This window comes from Delphinapterus leucas, chromosome X (assembly GCF_059928025.1).
Source record: "Delphinapterus leucas isolate spDelLeu-1000000601 "Yukka" chromosome X, BTC_Dleu_Yukka2, whole genome shotgun sequence".
NCBI classification, from domain to species: domain Eukaryota; kingdom Metazoa; phylum Chordata; class Mammalia; order Artiodactyla; family Monodontidae; genus Delphinapterus; species Delphinapterus leucas.
In genome coordinates this window covers 121,582,142-121,601,127 of record NC_143150.1, presented here as the reverse complement: position 1 = coordinate 121,601,127, position 18,986 = coordinate 121,582,142, and the positions used below count along the sequence as shown (strand labels likewise).

Here is an 18,986-nt window from a genome sequence, read left to right as displayed (position 1 = left end):
TGGCATAAATTTACTGAATGATTAATAAGGGTGCCCGGCTCTGCACGGAACAGGGAAGAGCTAAATCGGACTCCATGTTCGATCTGCTTTGTTGACTTTTAACCTTTGCTTTTCGTTGCTTTTGTTATTATAATCATATGTAATGGCCTGCCTCAGGGAACCCTGCCCCTCTGCCTGAATGTTAAACTAAAGTGCCTTTGTTCAGCTCACAGGGAGACAGCCTGACCCCTTCCACCTGTGGGTGGCTGCAAGAAGGAAGAAAGTAACACATCCCCTCCCCGAGGCTGGCCATTCCAGGGGATATTTGCAAAACTTACGGCCTTTTAACTTTACGTCCTCATCTCCTCCCGCTCTGTGTGCTATAAAAGACACTGGCAACCAAACCCTGATAAGATGGTTTTTCGGAGACTCTAGTCTGACATCTTCTCGGTCTGCCGGCTTTCCCGATAAAGTCGTCTTCCTTGCATCAACACCTCGTCTCCGATATATTGGCCTCTTAGTGGCGAGCAGAGCGAGCTTGGACTCGGTAACATGCCCACCAGGGCGGTTACAGAAATGGAGAAGTGAAACCGAGCAGGACCTTACGGGGCTCCTGGGCACAAAAGCCTTTCTGTGTCCCCCATGGTTTTTTTTTCGCCGTGCAGCTGGCGGTAGTTCCCCCACCAGGAACTGAACCTGATGCCGAAAGCTCAGCCTCTCTGTGCACCGGTGCCGAATCGAATCTCGAAGTCAGAGTTTTGGGTAAAGTAGTAAAGGACCGCTTTGTTGCTTTGCCAGGCACAGTGGGACACCGCAGGCTCCTGCCTCGAAAAACTGTGTCCCAACCCAGGGGCGTTTGGTGAAGAGTTTTATAGCAACGATTCAAGGGCGGGGCTGCTGACAAGATTAGGGTCTCAGGTGGTGGGTCTCCTAAGCTTGATGAGCTTCTCAGGCCCCTTTACTCTCGCCTCAGGTGTTTTCCTGGCTGCTCATCCCTTGATTAGCAACTGTTCACATCTGCCCTTTGGAACTCAGGGAAGGTCATGGAGGCTGGAGTTTTGCCTACAAGAAACACGGGACAAAAAGGGACTCTGTGCCCAGGAGCCCCACAGGACCGCACTCGGTTTCAAACTCTTACCCTCAGCAGTGAAAGCCTGGAGTCTTAACCACTGGACCTCCAGGGAATTCCCCCGCCCCCAGTTTCTTGATTACAGGCAATAGGCTTCATTCAGCCCCCCCCCACCTTCCCTGAGTTCCAACAGGTCGGTGCTAATTAGGGAAGGGAGGGGATGCGGAGACAAGGGAGGAACAGTCAAGAGAAACAACAGTGCCGCCTTGGGGCAGGGTCCTGGTTCCCCTCAAGGGACACACATAACAATATCTTTGAGCTGTTTTGCAGATACTGAAATCCCGCCACGTGGGAGAAGGAGAAGTTAACCGCATGCTGCCCACAAGCACGTAGACCCCAGACCAGCTGGAACCAGAAGGTTGATGATGCTGACGCCCACTTACCTCCCCACCAGCCAATCAGAAGAACGTCCACGAGCTGATCACGCCCTCTGCGAACCATTACTATCAAACTCCTCCTCCTACTACCCCCTCCAGGTAGGGACACACAGTTTTGAGGGCACGGGACCGCTGTGGCCCCCTTTGCCCGGCAAAGCAATAAAGCTATTCTTTTCTACTTCACCCAAAACTCTGTCTCCGGGAATTAATTGCATGTCGGGGGTCCAGAGGTCTGATATCGCTTCAGAAGGAGTAATAAAAGGAACACAAGCAAACTCATACACATACAGCAGCAGAAATTCTGCTTTGACACTATTTTCTTAGGGTCCTTTGTTTACGTAAGTGGTTTTGGTCTAATTTTACAGGTGTGCTCTTTCAGATGTCAAATTGATTTTCTTATGATTGTTCTTTTGAGTTATTTTTTTATGCTCAACAAAATGGTAATTTAGAACTATTTCACCAAAAGCATTTGTAAGATATATTTAAATAAAACAAATATGGGAAAAACAACAACAACAGAAACCCCAGAAGCTTCACGTTTTCTTGAGGACACCTGAAGCACTGTCCCCCAGTATCCGCCACGCATGCTGGAGGGACTGTGCCTTCCGGGGATGATGATTCTAAATGAGATGAGTCAAAGAAGAGTTTAAAGTTTTGTGGCAAACTCAGTGTTGTTAAATTGTCAAAGAAGACTTTAATCTTTATTTGCAGATCTTCTCCTTCAGTGACCCCATTCCCACAAACCCACCTTCATTCTCCCAGTGAACCCTTTCAGAAGCCCATGGTCCATCGGGATCCTTCCTTCTCCACATTTCAACAGCAAATTAATCACAATATCTTGTACTTTCTAAGCACAAAGCTTCTCTTGAATTTGCCCACTTCTAAAGGTGGTTACTCCTTTTGTCTGAGTGATCACTGTTCACTAACGGATTGCTTTTCTTTGATTCTTGTCCTTTCTGATCCACTGCCACACAGGAGCCAAAGGGATTGTTAGCAAATGCAAATTGTATGATGTCATTCTGAATGACTTCCTGTTGTTCTTGGCAGAAAGCTTAAAACCTTTCCGCAGCCTCTCCCTCCTCTGTAGTGAACATCACAGGGCACGGCCGGGACCCCCTCCCTTCAGGATCCAGGCATTCATCTCCCACTTGATGATGCAGGGCTCACAGCTGTCTCTCCCTGGGAATCACGCTCAGTTGGGATTATCATCCAATGACTGGTCAATGGTGGGATGTACAGAGGTCTGTCCCCCTTGCCTCAGTGTGTGACAACCCTGAAGGGCGATCCCAGCTCCCCTTGTGATCTGCCGAGTCCTCTTCTGCAAAAATGTTGACGTCCAAATTCTCCCTCTGCTCGATCCTGCTTCTCCCGACCTCCCTTAGAGGCTGTTCCCGTGAACCCAGTTTAAGACACCACCAACTCTCTTGCCTCACCCCTCCCTCTCTGCATGCAATGCATCCTCTGCCCCATCTCTGTGGCGACCTGGATTCCAGTCCCGCGTCTCCACCAGCTGATGGAGCTGAGGCTCATCATTTGACATTTACTCTTCTGTAACAGAAGGCATTCTAGATGAGAGAGTCTTAAACTTTCACATACCTACGAATCACACCGGTCTTGCTAAATGCACGTGTGGATTTTCTGAGACCCTGCATTTCTAATAGCAGCTCCGAGGTGATACTGATGCTCCTGGTCTATAGACCACACTCTAGGATTAAGATTCGAGAAATTCTCTTAGATTTGTTGTAGCTGTACTACTTTGACAGGTAGCAGCACAGAATTCTGGATCAAAAATTCTGCAGTAACAGAGAATTGGTTTCAAACCCCGGCTCTGCCCCCTCCCAGCTATGTGGCCTTGACCTGGGTATTCAGTCCAAGCCTCAGTTGCCTCATTCACAAAATGGGAGGAAATGGTGCCAACTCTTGCGTACCGGTGGAGACTGAATGATATAATACAGGCAGAACACTTGGCACAGTGCCTGGCACACGGCCCTCAAAAATCATCAGCTTCGGGCTTCCCTGGTGGCGCAGTGGTTGAGAGTCCGCCTGCCGACGCAGGGGACACGGGTTCGTGCCCCGGTCCGGGAGGATCCCACATGCCGCGGAGCGGCTGGGCCCGTGAGCCATGGCCGCTGAGCCTGCGCATCCGGAGCCTGTGCTCCGCAATGGGAGAGGCCACAACAGTGCATACTGTAACCACACATCAGCATTCCAGTCCAGAACGTGCAGACGGCTATTATGGATCAGCCCCTTGAGCCGCAGCCAGACATTCAGATGGGCACTGCTGGTAGTACCATCTCTGAACTCGAAGTGGTACAGAGCTGCCGAGACAAATCCAGAACAAAACTGACTGTTTGGGTGCAGAGAGGTGAAGAGGGGCTCTATCCAACAGAAGAGCAAAAGCTAGGAAGGGAGATAGCACTGCTTTCTGGAATTTTCCATGTCATGTCACAAGTAAAGAAAGGCACATAAGTCTTAGCTCCTGGTCGTTCTGTGTTCCGTGGGTCAGATGACCTAGGAAGTGGGGAATGGACTCCTCGCAGAAGCAGAAGAGAACCCATCATATAAAACAGATAATCAACGAGGACCTACTGTATAGCACAGGGGACTCTACTCAATATTCTGTAATAACCTATATGGGAAAAGAATCTGAAAAAAAATAGATATATACGTATGTATAACTGAATCACTTTGCTGTACACCTGAAACCAACACAACATTGTTAATCAACTATACTCTAATATAAAAAAGTTAAATTAAAAAAAAAGAAGTGAACTCATCACGTTATTCATCCTTTCTGCCCTTTGTGCTTTGTAGCCCCTCCCAGAATATACCCTTAAGACTCATGCTGGATTTAATCCTAGCAATTGTATGTATGATCAAAAAACCAATAGCCCCCAGACACAGCATTAAATAGGACTCCGTGGCCTTAACATCTTTTCTTTGATTCAGAGCAAAGGAGCTCTATCAACAGGAAGCACCGTTGTTTTCTCTCAGTAGGGATGGCTGAGAGCGGCAGCTGTTGTATGAGCCAGCATACCGACAAAGGGACACATCCTGGAGCTGTGTGAGACAAACAGGCAAACAGCGAATGTCATTCATTCCATTTCAGCCAAGATCAAGTGCAGATGGGCTGGAGAGGCAAGGCCACACTCAAGGCAGCCAAGTTGGGGGTTGGGGGGTGGCATTCGGGGACGGGGTGGGTAGGAAGCTGCCTAGCAAAACTGCTATGCCTCTGAGTCCTTGGTAGTCCCTAACCTGAGCAAACACACTGTCAGAGGAAGGGCAAAGGTAAGGCAGGCCTGAGTGAAATAATTGTTTCTAACTGGTGAAAGGAGATTGACATAGAGGAGGGCACATTTTGCAAAAGACCTACAACACCTCTGGAAACACAAAGAAAGGGGAAAAGGGAACATGAAATTTACCTGAGCCGGTTATAACAGTCCTGCTTGCTTTTTAACAAGTTCAGTTGATGCTAATGTTTCAGTCATCTACTAACAGCAATGTGTTCACTGTTCTAAATGAATGAAATTTTCCTATACTCACAACTCATTCATTCATTCATTCAACTTCATTTCTAGCTTCCTCTACTGTTACATGTGGCCAAAGGATGGGGTCCTCACCGATGGAACACAAGCGGAAGGGATACACTCCAAGCCTGGCCCGTACAACCTTCTCTCCCACAGTCCTTACTCTCTTCTTCATTTGACTGCGGAACAGAGAAGATCTGAAGAATCTTCTGGAAGACTGAGCCACAAGACAGGAGACTGAGTCATTAACTGATTGAATGGAGTAGAGTTCAAATGCTCAACTGATTCCACGGCCCCATTATATGCATGAGAAATAAACATTTATTGTGCTAAGCCATTTGAATTTTAGTGCTGTATGCTGGGTAAGACCGCTAAATCGAATGGGTTATTTGGGAAATTCTGTTTTCATATGGTTGGAATGTTAGATGGCAGGTGAGACTTGAGAGGCAGCAGACAACTGAGGGGCAGGGGTGGGCAAACTATGGCTTGTGGGTCAGTTCTGACCTGCTACTTGTTTTTGTATAACCTGTGAACTCATAATGGTTTTCGTATTTTTAAATGGTTGGAAAAAGTGAAAAGAAGAAGAACATTTTGTAACATGAAAATGATATGAAATTCAAATTTCAGCGTCAATAACTTAAGTTTCATTGGAATACATCCAGCTCATTCATTTATATATCGTCTACGGCTGCTTTGGCACTACGATGGCAAATAGGAGAGGATGAATAGTTGTGACGGAGACCATACGGCCCACAAAACCTAAAATATTCACTACCTGCGTTTTTACAGAAAAAGTTTGCCAACCTCTGCTCTAGAGTCTGGACTCGATCATGTGTGATAGACCACATTATTGTTCCCATTCTTCACTTCTCCTTGAATCCATACTCTTGTCACGTGACTTTGAACTTCACACCACTGGGTGGAGTATGTTTTTCTGCTTCAATGATGCTGGGCTTGGGCCATGTGACTTGCTTCAGTCTATGGAACATGAGAGATAGTGCACTTGTTCCAAGCCTTGGCAATAATAGAAATTACGTGTTTTTGCTTTTCCTTCTTGTATTTCTGTCATTGTCACTAGAAGGACACATCCCTCATAGCATAAGAATAAAAGGAATGTGGAGCAGAGCCACTGGAACTGAACTTCAGACACGGAATCTGAACCAGAGCCATTCCAGCCAATTCTCAGACCTATTAGAGGGTGAACAAATGTTTATTGTTGTATGCCAGTGAGCTCTGGAACTGTTTGTTAAGCGGTAGAAGCCGATTGATACATCATGTAGCTGCTGAGGAGAGAAAATACTAGGTGCAAGCCAAGGCACACTTCCTTCTAACGAAATGTTAAAGAACATTAGCAAGTTAAGGTTGCTGAGACCTAATGCTAAAGGCATTTTATTAGTCATATGGAAGCCCGGTTCGAAAGCACAATCACAGTGAATTCAGGCAGAAAACATTTGACTCTTTCTCCTTTTCTTGAGATCTGAATAAGGCCTCTGACATTCCTTCCCTAAAGTTAAGTGGTCCTACATTTGCATAGAAATTGTCTTTTTCTTCCTTTTACTGCAACTAATATTTGTTTTGGTGTACCACTGCTACGTCTTCAATGGCTCTCTAATAGGGATATGTCCCTTCCCACAATCTGACCTGTCATAGTTTTGGAGCTTGAGAATCTCTAATTCATCTATCCCAGGAAATTCTCAAATATGAATCATTCTCTGAACTGTCTAAGAAAGGAGATGAGGTAAAACACTAAAAGTGTCCCTTCCGGGTTTCTTGGCTAATAATCTATGTGGGTTGTCTTGGTGACTGGAAAAGAGATGGAGAACAGAGCAGAGACTAGAGAAGATATTGTCATACTGGGACCTATAAAACCTTTGTGAACATTTGCTTCTCGGAAATTAACTCAGGAAATGGCATCATTCACTGACTTGGTTTTCTGGGTATCACAAGGTTAATGAAATCCCCTCAAGATTCTATAAACTGGGATTATTTCTTTTTTCCTCTTACCCCAGAGTCCTAGGGGTCATGGCTAGCAGAAGAAGCACCCTGGGCATGGTAATATTAAAATTTTAAATTTGATATGTGCTTATTTATTTGTTATATCAAAATTCCCCACTTCTTTTCAGTTGCCACCTGCCCTCTCACCACCAAAATTAAGCAAATAAGACAGGCAGACACATAAAAACACAATCATACTCAAAATAATTAAATCACAATCTCTGGGGGATGACACACAGGCATCAGTATCTTTTGAAACTCCTGCGTGATTCCAGTGTGCAGATCAGTTTGAGAGCCAGTGTTCTGAGCCTGTTCTTGGTAAAGCAGCATTCTCCTCATCATAGGGGCACAAAGAGACTATCACGCCATTGTAAGAGCTGGAGACATTTAGTCCAGATCAAGACATGTATCAGCTAAGATATTTTCAGTTTCAAAGTAACAGAAATCCTGATTCACACCAATTCACATAAGGCCATTTGCAGTGTCACACACATGGAAAGTTCAATGGCATGGCAGGATTCTTTCTGTCTCTCCATGCTGCCACCCGTGGTGTCATCGCTGTCTACGAGAGCATTCCAGAAGCATCTGGGGCTATACGCTTTCCTTTCAGGTTCAGTCCTAGAGAGAAAGCTTTCTTTCCTTCAACGACTGGACAGTGTCCTGCCTTTGCTTTCATTGGATCAACTTAGGTGTGTGCCACCCTCATCCACATAGTAACCAATCACCAGCTGTCTTAGCTCAGGCTGCTATAACAAAATACTGCAGACTGGGTGGCTTAAGCAACAGAGATTTATCTCTCACAGTTCTGGAGGCTGGGAAGCCCAAGATCAAGGTGCCAACAGATTCAGTGTTTGGTGAGAGTCCATTTCCTGGGTTGTAGATGGCTGCCTTCTCGCTGTGTGCTCACATGGCCTTTCTCCGGTGTATGCATGTGGAAACAGAGGGCTCTTATACCTCCTCCTCTACTTATAAGGCCACCTCATGATGGCACGAGGGCATCACCCTCATGACCTACTATACACCTAATTACCTCACAAAGGCCCACCTCCAAATACCATCACATTGGGGGTCAGGACTTCAATATATGAATTTGGGGGGCACACAAACATTCTGATCATAACACTAGCTAACTGGCCAGGAAGGTCTTTACAGATTGGCTTAGAGCTAGGTTACAACTCATCCCTGAACCAATTACTGGGACAAATGTTTGGTTTAGGCCAATTAGGCCTCACCATTAGAGCTGGCACAGAGAATAATTCCATTCAGAAATCCCAGCTGCTCCACAGTCGGATACGACTGGGTCCTGTTAAGAAGGGAAAAGTATGGAATAGCTGCTGGTTGGGCAAAAAGCAAATATCCACTGAAGAGCAGAGACAAAGAAGATGATGCTTGAGGTGCTTCACTGGTTCCCCTTTGGCAGCAGAACAGCACTGGATTTCTCCTGAGGAGAGGAGGCCCTTCCACACATTCTTTTCCAAGTTGTGAGCCGTGCTGACAGATGATAAGCATCACCAAAGTCTGATCATTCCTGCTGTTTTGGATTTCTTCTGTCTTCTTAACCGTTCTAGGAAGAGGGGAGCAACATAGCTATTTGTCACCCAGGCGGCCAGAATGTACCAAGGAGTCAGGAACTCCTCATTCATGGGCCCAAGAGAGCTGACTGCTTCCTTACGATAAAAGCAATGGTGATTCTCTACCCCATCGGGAAGATGTCAAGCCACCCTCTGAATATCCTCAGCAATCCCTCAGCCTCCGTAGAAGATGGCAGCTACTCTCCTTGTTTGATTCGAGCAGCCCTCTGAAGAGAAGGAAATTGAAAACCACTAGAGATTAGCCTCTTGGGTGAGGTAGTTCCCCAGTCAAGATGGAAACACTCTTTGGATTTATCAAGTAAGTCATTAACTTCTATAAACCTTTTAGTGTGGATCATAGAAAATCAATCTTATGTCTTCTAAGAGAGTTAAAAAACAGCAGGACTAGCGGACAAGTTCTCAACTTGAGCTGCACACAGGAATGTCCAGGAGATTAATTAAATCAGAAACTCTGAGGGTGAGACTCTGGTATCAATCTTTTCAAGCTTTAACGGCGATTCCACTGTACAGGTTAGATGGAGACCTGGTCTTGGTGAGGGCTTTTGGGACGCCTTGGATGGATGAAGCACCTGGAAGGCTTTGGAAGCTGGACGGTAAAGTAGGTGGGGTGGGATTGGGATAGAACCACAGGGAAAGACAGTGGTGGAAAAGGAGTTTGGGTACCAGAAACGATCTGTACCAAAAGAATACATATCTCTATCTTCACATTCCAGCCTTGGTCTATTCACAGTCTGTATCTGATGAAATGATGTGTCGAATTCCCTGGTATGCTCTTCTCAAACTTTAACGTTCTAACATCCCTGGGGACATGTAAAAATTCAGATTCTGATTCGGTAGGTCAAGAATCAGTCCTGAGATTTCTGCATTTCTAACGATCGCTGAGGTACCGTTGCTGCGGTTTTGCAGATGAAATCTGAGTAGCAGTTATGCAGTATATTACAGGAGGGAACCATTTTGCCTGCTTTAGGGTACCAGCGCTCTTTCCCCCTATAAGCTTATAAATCAAAAAAGATATTGAAATTTGACACATTTCCTGCTTATTAAAGATTGAACATGACCAGATAACACATCTCCCTTGTAGGGGAGGAAAAATATCTTTCCTCTACCTCTCTTAGGTTCTCAGCTACGTCTCCATAACAAAATAAAGATTAAACAAGAGACAAGCATACAAATTTATTTAATGTATTTTTTACATGACTTGGGAACCTTAAAAAAGGAAATGAAGACCTGAAGAAACAGTTACACTTGAGTGTTTCTATATTAGGCTTGGTGATGAGTGGAAAGTCGTGGAAAAATATGACAGGACAAAACGGTATGAGCTAAGGGTAGTCAACTCTGGGAAACTTAGCAAGGCCTGTTGGTTCAGATTCCTCTCGGTGTCCCTCCATCTGTGGACATCAGGATGCTCCTTTCCTCCAAGTATCGGGAGGGTACTTCTCACAAGAAGATCTTATGATCTGTTTCACGGGAAAGTCAGAGAGTCCTTCCAGCACCTGCCGTTTCTCCAATTCCTTCAGTTTAAAATATTCCATATGTTAAGGTGCCATATTTTGAGGTAGTGTGTCCTGAACCCCATTACTTCTTGTCCCACTGTCTGGCCAGACTTGTCCACCTACAATAAAATCTCAGGGTTCCATTTGCACCATCTAAGCCATACTTCACTGTTAACCTGGCTTTTCTGATTTAATCCTGTGGAGTTCCTGAGGGTTCATATGTACTGATACTGAAGCTCTGAAGTTGACAAAGAATAGCCAGGGACACAATAAAAGAAAGAAACGCTTTCAGAAGGCTGTCCCATGTCCCCTTGGAACCAATGGTGCATGCAACAAAAAGAAATGGGGTGTGGGTGGGATAGATTGAAGTCAAGGACCTTAAAGGCTCCAACGAAAGGAAAATACATGGTAGAAAGTTGAACTACTCAAAAAGCTAACAGCAGGATTTCTCATTTGCCTAGCAAAATGGACATTCTGAATTAAACATTAACATCAAATTGAGCCAGTGCTGGTGATGTAATGCTCAAATAAATGAGTTTTACAAAAATCGTATTCTTTAGAATGCCAGCTTCCTACCGCAATAGGCATTTTAGTCCAACTTGTCCTCTCTCTGGATCAAAAGGAACATTCAAATTTTTAAGGTAATGCAACAGAAGCTTCAGATTTCTCCAAGGGCCATTTACAACAATAAGCATAGGCTAGCAATGCCTTCTTATCCGGGAGACCATAATCTGAATTTGAATTGAAATTCAATAAAGTAGCACTTGGAATGCAAACAGGAAAGTAATTAAGGTAACAAAAAAGGACGTAAAAGTATATGATTCTCTGAATGCATCCTAAAATCTCCTTGGTTTGAAGAGCCCCTCTAGCTGGAGCCTGTGCAGAATAAGTCGTGCTAATACAGAAGCAAAAAAGCAACAAGATTTTTTTTTAAATTTCAGTTCTTTAATGTTCTTTCAAATTAGCACGCTGATAATGCACAAACCTTTGCAATGAAATGGAAGGATAAAAGCAGTGCACACATACTTATTCCAGAGAAACTTCTCCGGGATGAGTTAGCTCTCTTAGTCAATAAGCATGGACTGTGATGACACCATAAGACAGTTAGCTGTGGGGTAGCTGATAACAGAATTTGGCCTTGCAATCTTTAAACACATAAAGAAGAGGCGGTGTATTGTATTACTGTTCACAGCTATTCATTCTCTTGCCTCCTTCTCAGAGGACCTTTCTGCCCCATTGATTCTAGACTTGGCTACATAACTTATGTTTGGCCAATGAAAGAGGAGGTCATGTGATATAGATCAAGTTCAAACAAAAGCTTTGAGTATGGCTGTGTGGTTTGGCTTAGCCTTTTGCACATCCTCTTGGCCAGAAATGGGCAGACCGCCTCAAGAGCTCCTTGAGCCTGCACGTTAGAATGAAGAAGCAAAGCAGAGCCAGTCAGAGCTGAGCAAAGCCACAGTCCATGCAACTGACGCACAGCTAAGGTGTCACGGCCGACACGCTACGTGTGTGAGAAATAAATGTTTATGACTGTAAGCCATTAAGTTCTGGGGGACTGTTTGTCACTGCAAGCAAAAGTGACTAACACAGAAACTGGTATACAGAAATGACAAACTGCCACAGCATTCTCTCCCTCCCGTCTCTCTGTCTCTGTCTGTCTCTGTCTCTCTCCCCCTCTCTTTTTGTCTCTCTCTCTACACACACCACACACACACACATACAGGCATATGTGTGGGAGTGCATGTATGGTGTGTATGTGTGTCTGTGTGTTTTGTTTTAATTTTCTTGGTTTTACTGCTTTGTTCACATGCAATTTTAAACTATGTTTTCTTGTTACCTTTGTTTCAAAGAAATAAACATTTAGGAGGAGAATACTGGGTAAGGTCATGGATCTGCAACGATCGTGCCTATGTTTGAAAACTGGCTTTAGAAAATAGGGATAATAACAATTTTGACATCAAAGGATTTTTGTGCACACAAAACAAGCTTAGTCACTGAAGTCCTTACAAGAATTCCTGGCTCTGAGAGGCACTCAACACTGGAGACCTATTCATATATTATGTTTGTACATACTACATAACATTGTGATAAAAACAACGTAGGTTGAAACTGGAAGTCTGTAAGAAGAGTTTTCCTTTTTATAAAGGCTGGACACCTCTCCAGCTAAAAAATGAAACTCTTAAATTTGTCCTCCAGCAGCTGACTGAACATAGCTTGTGGGCGATGGTGATTTTAGGGACTGAGGGATGACAGGCAGTGCTGCAGTGCTGTTAGAATAGTTCATGTGTGGATGTGGATGCGTGTGTGTGTGTGCGTGTGAGAAAGATCATTTTATTTTATTTTTTAAAAAGTTTCTATTGAAATAGAGTGGATTTATAATGCTGTGTTAGTTTCAGATGTACAGCAAAGTGATTCAGTTATACATACAATATATAAAAACATGTATTTTTTTCTACATTCTCTTCCATTATGGGTTATTACAAGATATTGAGTATAGTTCTCTGTGTTATACAGTAGGTCCTTGTTGGTTATGTATTTTATATGTACTAGTGTGTATCTGTTAATCCCAAAGTCCTAATTTATCCCTCTCCCCCTTCCCCTTTGGTAACCATAAGTTTGTTTTCTATGTCTGTGAGTCTATTTCTGCTTTGTAAATAAGTTCACTTGAATCATTTTTCTTTTTAGATTCCACATATAAGCGATACCATATGATACTTGTCTTTCTCTGTCTGACTTACTATGATAATCTCTAGGTCCATCCACGTTGCTGCAAATGGCATTATTTCATTCTTTTTATGGCTGAGTAATATTGCGTTGTATATATGTACCACATCTTCTTTATCCATTCATCTATCGATGGACACTTAGGTTGCTTCCATGTCTTGCCTATTATAAATAGTGCTGCTACGAACACAGGAGTGCATATATCTTGTCAAATTATGGTTTTTCTCTGGATATATGCCCAGGAGTGGGACTGCTGGGGCACGTGGTCATTTTACATTTATCTGCATTCCATAAAAAGAGCAGGCGTACACACTATTAAAAAGGACTGGTGGGGGCTTCCCTGGTGGCACAGTGGTTGAGAGTCCGCCTGCCGATGCAGGGGACACGGGTTCGTGCCCCGGTCCGGGAAGATCCCACATGCCGCGGAGCGGCTGGGCCCGTGAGCCATGGCCGCTGAGCCTGCGCGTCCGGAGCCTGTGCTCCGCAACGGGAGAGGCCACAACAGTGAGAGGCCCGCGTACGGCAAAAAAAAAAAAAAAAAAAAAAAAAAGTACTGGTGGAGGAATAGGAGATAGCAGGGGGCGGCCTGCTTTGGTCAAAGACCAAGAGTATCTGCCTCTGTCTTCTCCCTCCTTCCCCATTTTCCGCTCCCACTCTCAGGGACTCCTCATAAGAAGTTTGCTTTTCAGACAATTTTTCAAATCAGTGTTCATACTTACAGATTTTACCCAAGATTCTCCCTTTGGACTCACAGAGAGATGGATAAAAATGCCAATCCAGCCTTTTGCACACTTTCTTTAAACCCTCTGTACATTTGTAATAAGAGATTCTTGGGTGGAGAAATATATTCTCCTAATTTTGAAAGTTCTGGAGTCAGAGAATGGGCTGCCTTTCCTTAGGTTTTTTTGTTTCCATCAGGACGTAGTCGCTCTTGAAGCTACTCAGAGAAAGAATGTCAGGAGAAACATTACTGAGGAAAATTATCCTGTCTAGTGTCCCTGGAAAGTATTTACTGAGAGGAGCTTCTTAAATAGAAAAATCTGATGGCCTAACTCATGTGTGGAGCTAGTTAGCAGAGCACAAGTGATGTAGGAGCACGATGTAGGAAAGTGACAGGGGTGATAACTGCAGGTCAAATGTCATGCGAAGACAGCATGGAGACATTATGAGAGGGGCAGGGTAGGATGAACGCCTGGAAAAATCATTCAACTGTGCCCTGGAGAATCATGCAAACTGTTGACATGGATGCAACTTCCAGGATATGGGCTAAAGTTTAAACACACCGTTACTTACAAGTGCAGAGAAAATATAGCTTTATTTTTCTCTTATTAATATTTGTTTAAATGTATTTATGCATATGTCATATATATATAATTTTACATAGACGCATGAAGGTGAATATGTACATGCTCTTTGGAGACCAGGGGTCAGCACACTTCTTCTATAGAGGGCCAGAGACTAAATGTTTCCAGCTTATGGATCCCGTGGTCTCTGTTGCAACTACTTAACTGTGCCCTTGTAGGCGAGAGCAGCCACAGACAATACATAAATGAATGAGCAGGGCTGTGTTTCAATAAAACTTTATTTACAAAAACAGATGGTGGACTGGATTTGCCCTGCAGGTGGTAGTTTGTCAACCCCATTTTAGATCTTTTTTTCCTTTTCTTTCACTGTATACCTCTCTCTCTCTTCCCCACACACGTGCCAATTACCTCAAAATTCACCCTGTACATACAACCCATGTGAATTAGCATGCATGTCCTTCCATATTTTCCTTCATAAAATAGCTTTATATTTTCTTCCTATAACTCATTAGGTCCTTGATCCACAGGGAAATAGGGAGATTAAAAACTTAAGTTGTAAATTAATGATTTCTTTATTAATTAGGGTAAAAAAATCCTAGCTGCTGTAACAAACTCCCTAATCTTAGCAGCCTAACCCAATAAAATGTTTAGTTCTCGTTCATACAAAGTACAATCAGGTGTGTATGACTAGCGGGCACCCTTCCATGGGGGGATCTCAGAGATCCAGTTTCTCTCCATCTTGTGGCTTTGTTATCCCTCATGTCCTAAAGGTCCTAAACTCTGCTGGATCTTCTGCACATCACTGATAGAAGAGATAATGCAGAGGATCACACAGGAGATTTTTAGGGGCACGGCTTAGAAACAGAATACATCTCTGTCCACATTCAATTGGTCGGAACTTAGTCATGTGGCTCCTTGTGACTGCAAGGGATTCTGGGAAATATAATCACACTGTGTGCCCAGAGACACATCCCCCAGCCCTTAATATACATAGTTTGGCAGACTTCTTTCCCTTCTAGTTTGAGAAATAATTTGAGTGCTGGAACTCACTCTTTGAGTGCTGACATGTAACTCCTTCATGTCTTACTCATTCTTAGACTCAGTTCAAATGTCATCTCCTCTCTGTACCCTCCCCACATACCCCATGCAGAATTGATAGTGTCATTAATTCCTTGTAGTATTAATAGTTTCTTCATTTTTAGTCCTAAAGATCTTTATATATGTCCCTTTATTTTTGACCTGGTCACAATATTTTCATCATTTGGTTCAACTTGTGAGTTCAGATCCATGCTATCCTTGAGGTCAAGGTTAGTGATTTTGTAAAAATAATTTTGTTGGCCCTAGTCCTAACATACTGCCTCATACAAAGCTGGGACTTTGGAGCCAACTCTTCTGGTTGAATTTCTGACTGTCCTTATGAAAGTTGCTTACACTCTTTGTTCCTCAGTTTCCTAAACTATAAAATGGAGATAATAAAAATAGTACCTACCTCATAGAGTTGTAAGGATCGAATCAGGTGATATTTATAAAGTTCTTAGGCATGGAGTATAGCAAGCAGTATATAAGTGCTTAATAAAAATAAATACTTGCACTGGACAGGGTGTGGAGAAAAGGGAACCCTCCTACACTGTTGGTGGGAATGTAATTGGTGCAGCCACTGTGGAAAAGAGGATGGAGCTTCCTCAAAAAACTAAAAATAGAGTTGCCATATGATCCAGCAATCCCACTCCTGGGCATATATCCAGACAAAACTATAATTCAAAAAGATACATGCACCCCTATGTTCACAGCATTACTATTCACAATAGCCAAGACATGGAAACAACCTAAATGTCCATCGACAAACGAATGGATAAAGAAGATGTGGTATATATATACAATGGAATACTACTCAGCCACAAAAAGAATAAAATAATGCCATTTGCCACAACATGGGTGGACCTGGAGATGATCATACTAAGTGAAGTCAGACATAGAAAGACAAATACCATATGATATTGCTTATGTGCGTAATTTAAAACATGACACAAATGAACTTACCTATGAAACAGAAACAGACTCGCAGACACAGAGAAAAGACTTGTGGTTGCCAACGGGCAGGGAGGGTGGGGGAGGGACAGGTTGGGAGTTTGGGGTTAGCAGATGCAAACTAGTATATAGAGGATGGATAAACAATGAGTTCCTACTGTAGAGCACAGGGAACTATATTCAATATATTCAATATCCTGTGATAAACCATAATGGAAAAGAACATGAAAAAGAATGTATGTAAATATATAACTGAATCACTTTGCTGTACAGCAGAAATTAACACAACATTGTAAATCAACTATACTTCAATAAAATAGGTTAACAATAAAGAAATAAATATTTGTAATAAAGGTATTCTACCTGGTCAGCCGAAGCCAATCAGGATTCTTCCCTTTCTAGTAGTAATCATGTCATTATGTGGATCTGACCTCGAGAGAAGGCTTTCCCATCTGCATTGCCCCAAATTATGGTCACTGCTGAATTGTTTCCTGAAGATCTAGTGCTACATATGGTGCCATATAAGCCACCATATCCTTGTGAAGCTTTCTAGAAGGCAAATAGCATATGAATTAAATATTCTCTTAGAGCAAATACAGTAAAAACTAGCCCTGCATAGATAAGCTGATATGGTCATACTGGTTGTCATAAGAACTATTTCAGATGTTTAGATGTATAAGAGTGAGTAAAATTTGCTGTGTGTGTATGGCAGATAAGTTAAGTGTGTGCCCATTGAGGACATGTGACTGGCTGGTCAGATAGTATAAATCCTAATGCAAAGGCCAAGGCAAGAGGAGGACTTGCTAGCAGGATAGTGCCAGCAGGAAGGCAGAACAAACAGCTCAGAAACAAAAGAGTAGGAATTCCCTGGTGGTGCAGTGGTTAAGAATCCGCCTGCCAATACGGGGGACACGGGTTCGAGCCCTGGTCTGGGAAGATCCCACATGCCACGGAGCAAATAAGCCCTTGGGCCACAACTGCTGAGCCTGCGCTCTAGAGCCCGTGAGACACAACTACTGAAGCCCGCGCGCCTAGAGCCCGTGCTCCACAACAAGAGAAGCCGCCGCAATGAGACGCCCGCGCGCCACAACGAAGAGTAGCCCCCGCTCGCCGCCGCAACTAGAGAAAGCCCGCATGCAGCAACGAAGACCCAACGCAGCCAAAAAGCCAAAAAACCCAAAAAAACAGTGCCTGGCATAAAAATGGGACTCGGTAATGCAAGACCTCTTTCCTACATTACTTCATTACCTAACTCCTCCAACTAAACCCCTCACCCCTAGTCAATTGAACGTGGCCTGCCTTGGGTTTACTCTCAACAACCAGATACCTCATGGTCATATGACTTCAACTGCAAGCATATTTATCCCCCATTACACTGAGATGTCAGGTTTATGTGGTGAGTTTGACATAAGCTCACCCCAACACCAGAATTCATGTTACTCTTCTAGAAATCTTTCATAAAGATGTAATAGATGGCCAATATTCTGATTTACTTACAAAAACATGAACTGCAGCCTTACTTACAGCTGCAGAACAAAGGAAACACTTTAACAATGGAGGAAGGGTTAACTAAGTTATGAAGCATGCATATTCTGGGACATTATGCAGCCATTTACATTCCTGCATTTAAAGTCCATAAAGACAAAGAAATAAATGATTACAATATACATTAGGTTTTTCTTTTTTTTAATAATTATTATAGAGATTTATTTAAATTAATACATTTACAGCCCTGATAGTTCTACATTGTACATTTTAGGTTTAACCAGCTTCATAAAAATACTTTAGGATAGCCGTATCCAGATTTAGACTACATGATTATTTCTTTGCCCATTCTTCTCTCTCTTTTCTTTCCTGAATAACCTCTTTCAGATGTGGTTCAAGGTAGAATTTATCCTCCTCATATTTTGTCCACTGTTCTTTAGGCAAGATCTGCTGCCTCATGGTCAGGTCCAGTGCTCTCTTAATGCGAAACACCCTGTCATTATAAAGGTTCTCAGGAAGCCTTCTTATGGCTTCTTTTACATCGTCATTCTCACATATTGTATCATCTCGCATTAAGCCCAGTTTATTGAACCGGGCAGCATTGTAATACCATTTTCGAATACCCTCCAGCCACTTGCTTGACACTGCAACGGCAGGCCTACTCACCATTTTAACCTGAGACAGAAGCGTTGCCTGCTGGGTAAGTCTTATACATTAGGTTTTGTTATAAGATTACAGAATGACTTGCACAACATAATTCTGATTTTATTAAAACTTATATATATATATATATGCATTGACACAAAGGTGAAAACTAAAAGGAAAAATATCAAAAAATTAATATTAACCATATCCAGCTATTGGATTTATGGGTCACTTGCATTATATTCTTATTTTTTTTATGGATTCCAGATGTTCTTTCCTAAGCACATATTGCCTTTATAAGCAGAACAAATACATTGTAATTAAAACAATTTTAATTTTTATTGATAATTCATGTGAGAAACTGTTAGGTTAGCAAGTAGTGCTTTGGGACAACATTTCACAGGGAGAGTTCCAGGGTACAGTTGCAAAAGCTGCAGAGCTGATCAGATCTACAGCAGCCATGGCCAACCCACAGCTAATGACTTGTGAGCAAGAAAAAACGTTTATTCCTATAAATTACTGTAAATGACGGTTGTTTGTTATTGCAAGAAAGCTAAGTCAGAAGATAATGTTTGAAAGTTTCATGACCCTGTTAGTTGTTCTCTTTACTATGAATCTTCTCCTAATAAAATTCATATAATGCTAGATTGGAACACTTTGGGGTTTGTTTTCCTTTCTAATTTTTCAGATGAGTAAGCTGAGGCT

General features: G+C 42.9%; 1 pseudogene; it reads right to left on the bottom strand.

The window, feature by feature from the left end:
- Positions 1 to 17,517: 17,517 nt before the first annotated feature.
- LOC111170629 (cytochrome b-c1 complex subunit 7 pseudogene) lies at positions 17,518 to 18,305 on the bottom strand (annotated as a pseudogene).
- Positions 18,306 to 18,986: the final 681 nt, after the last annotated feature.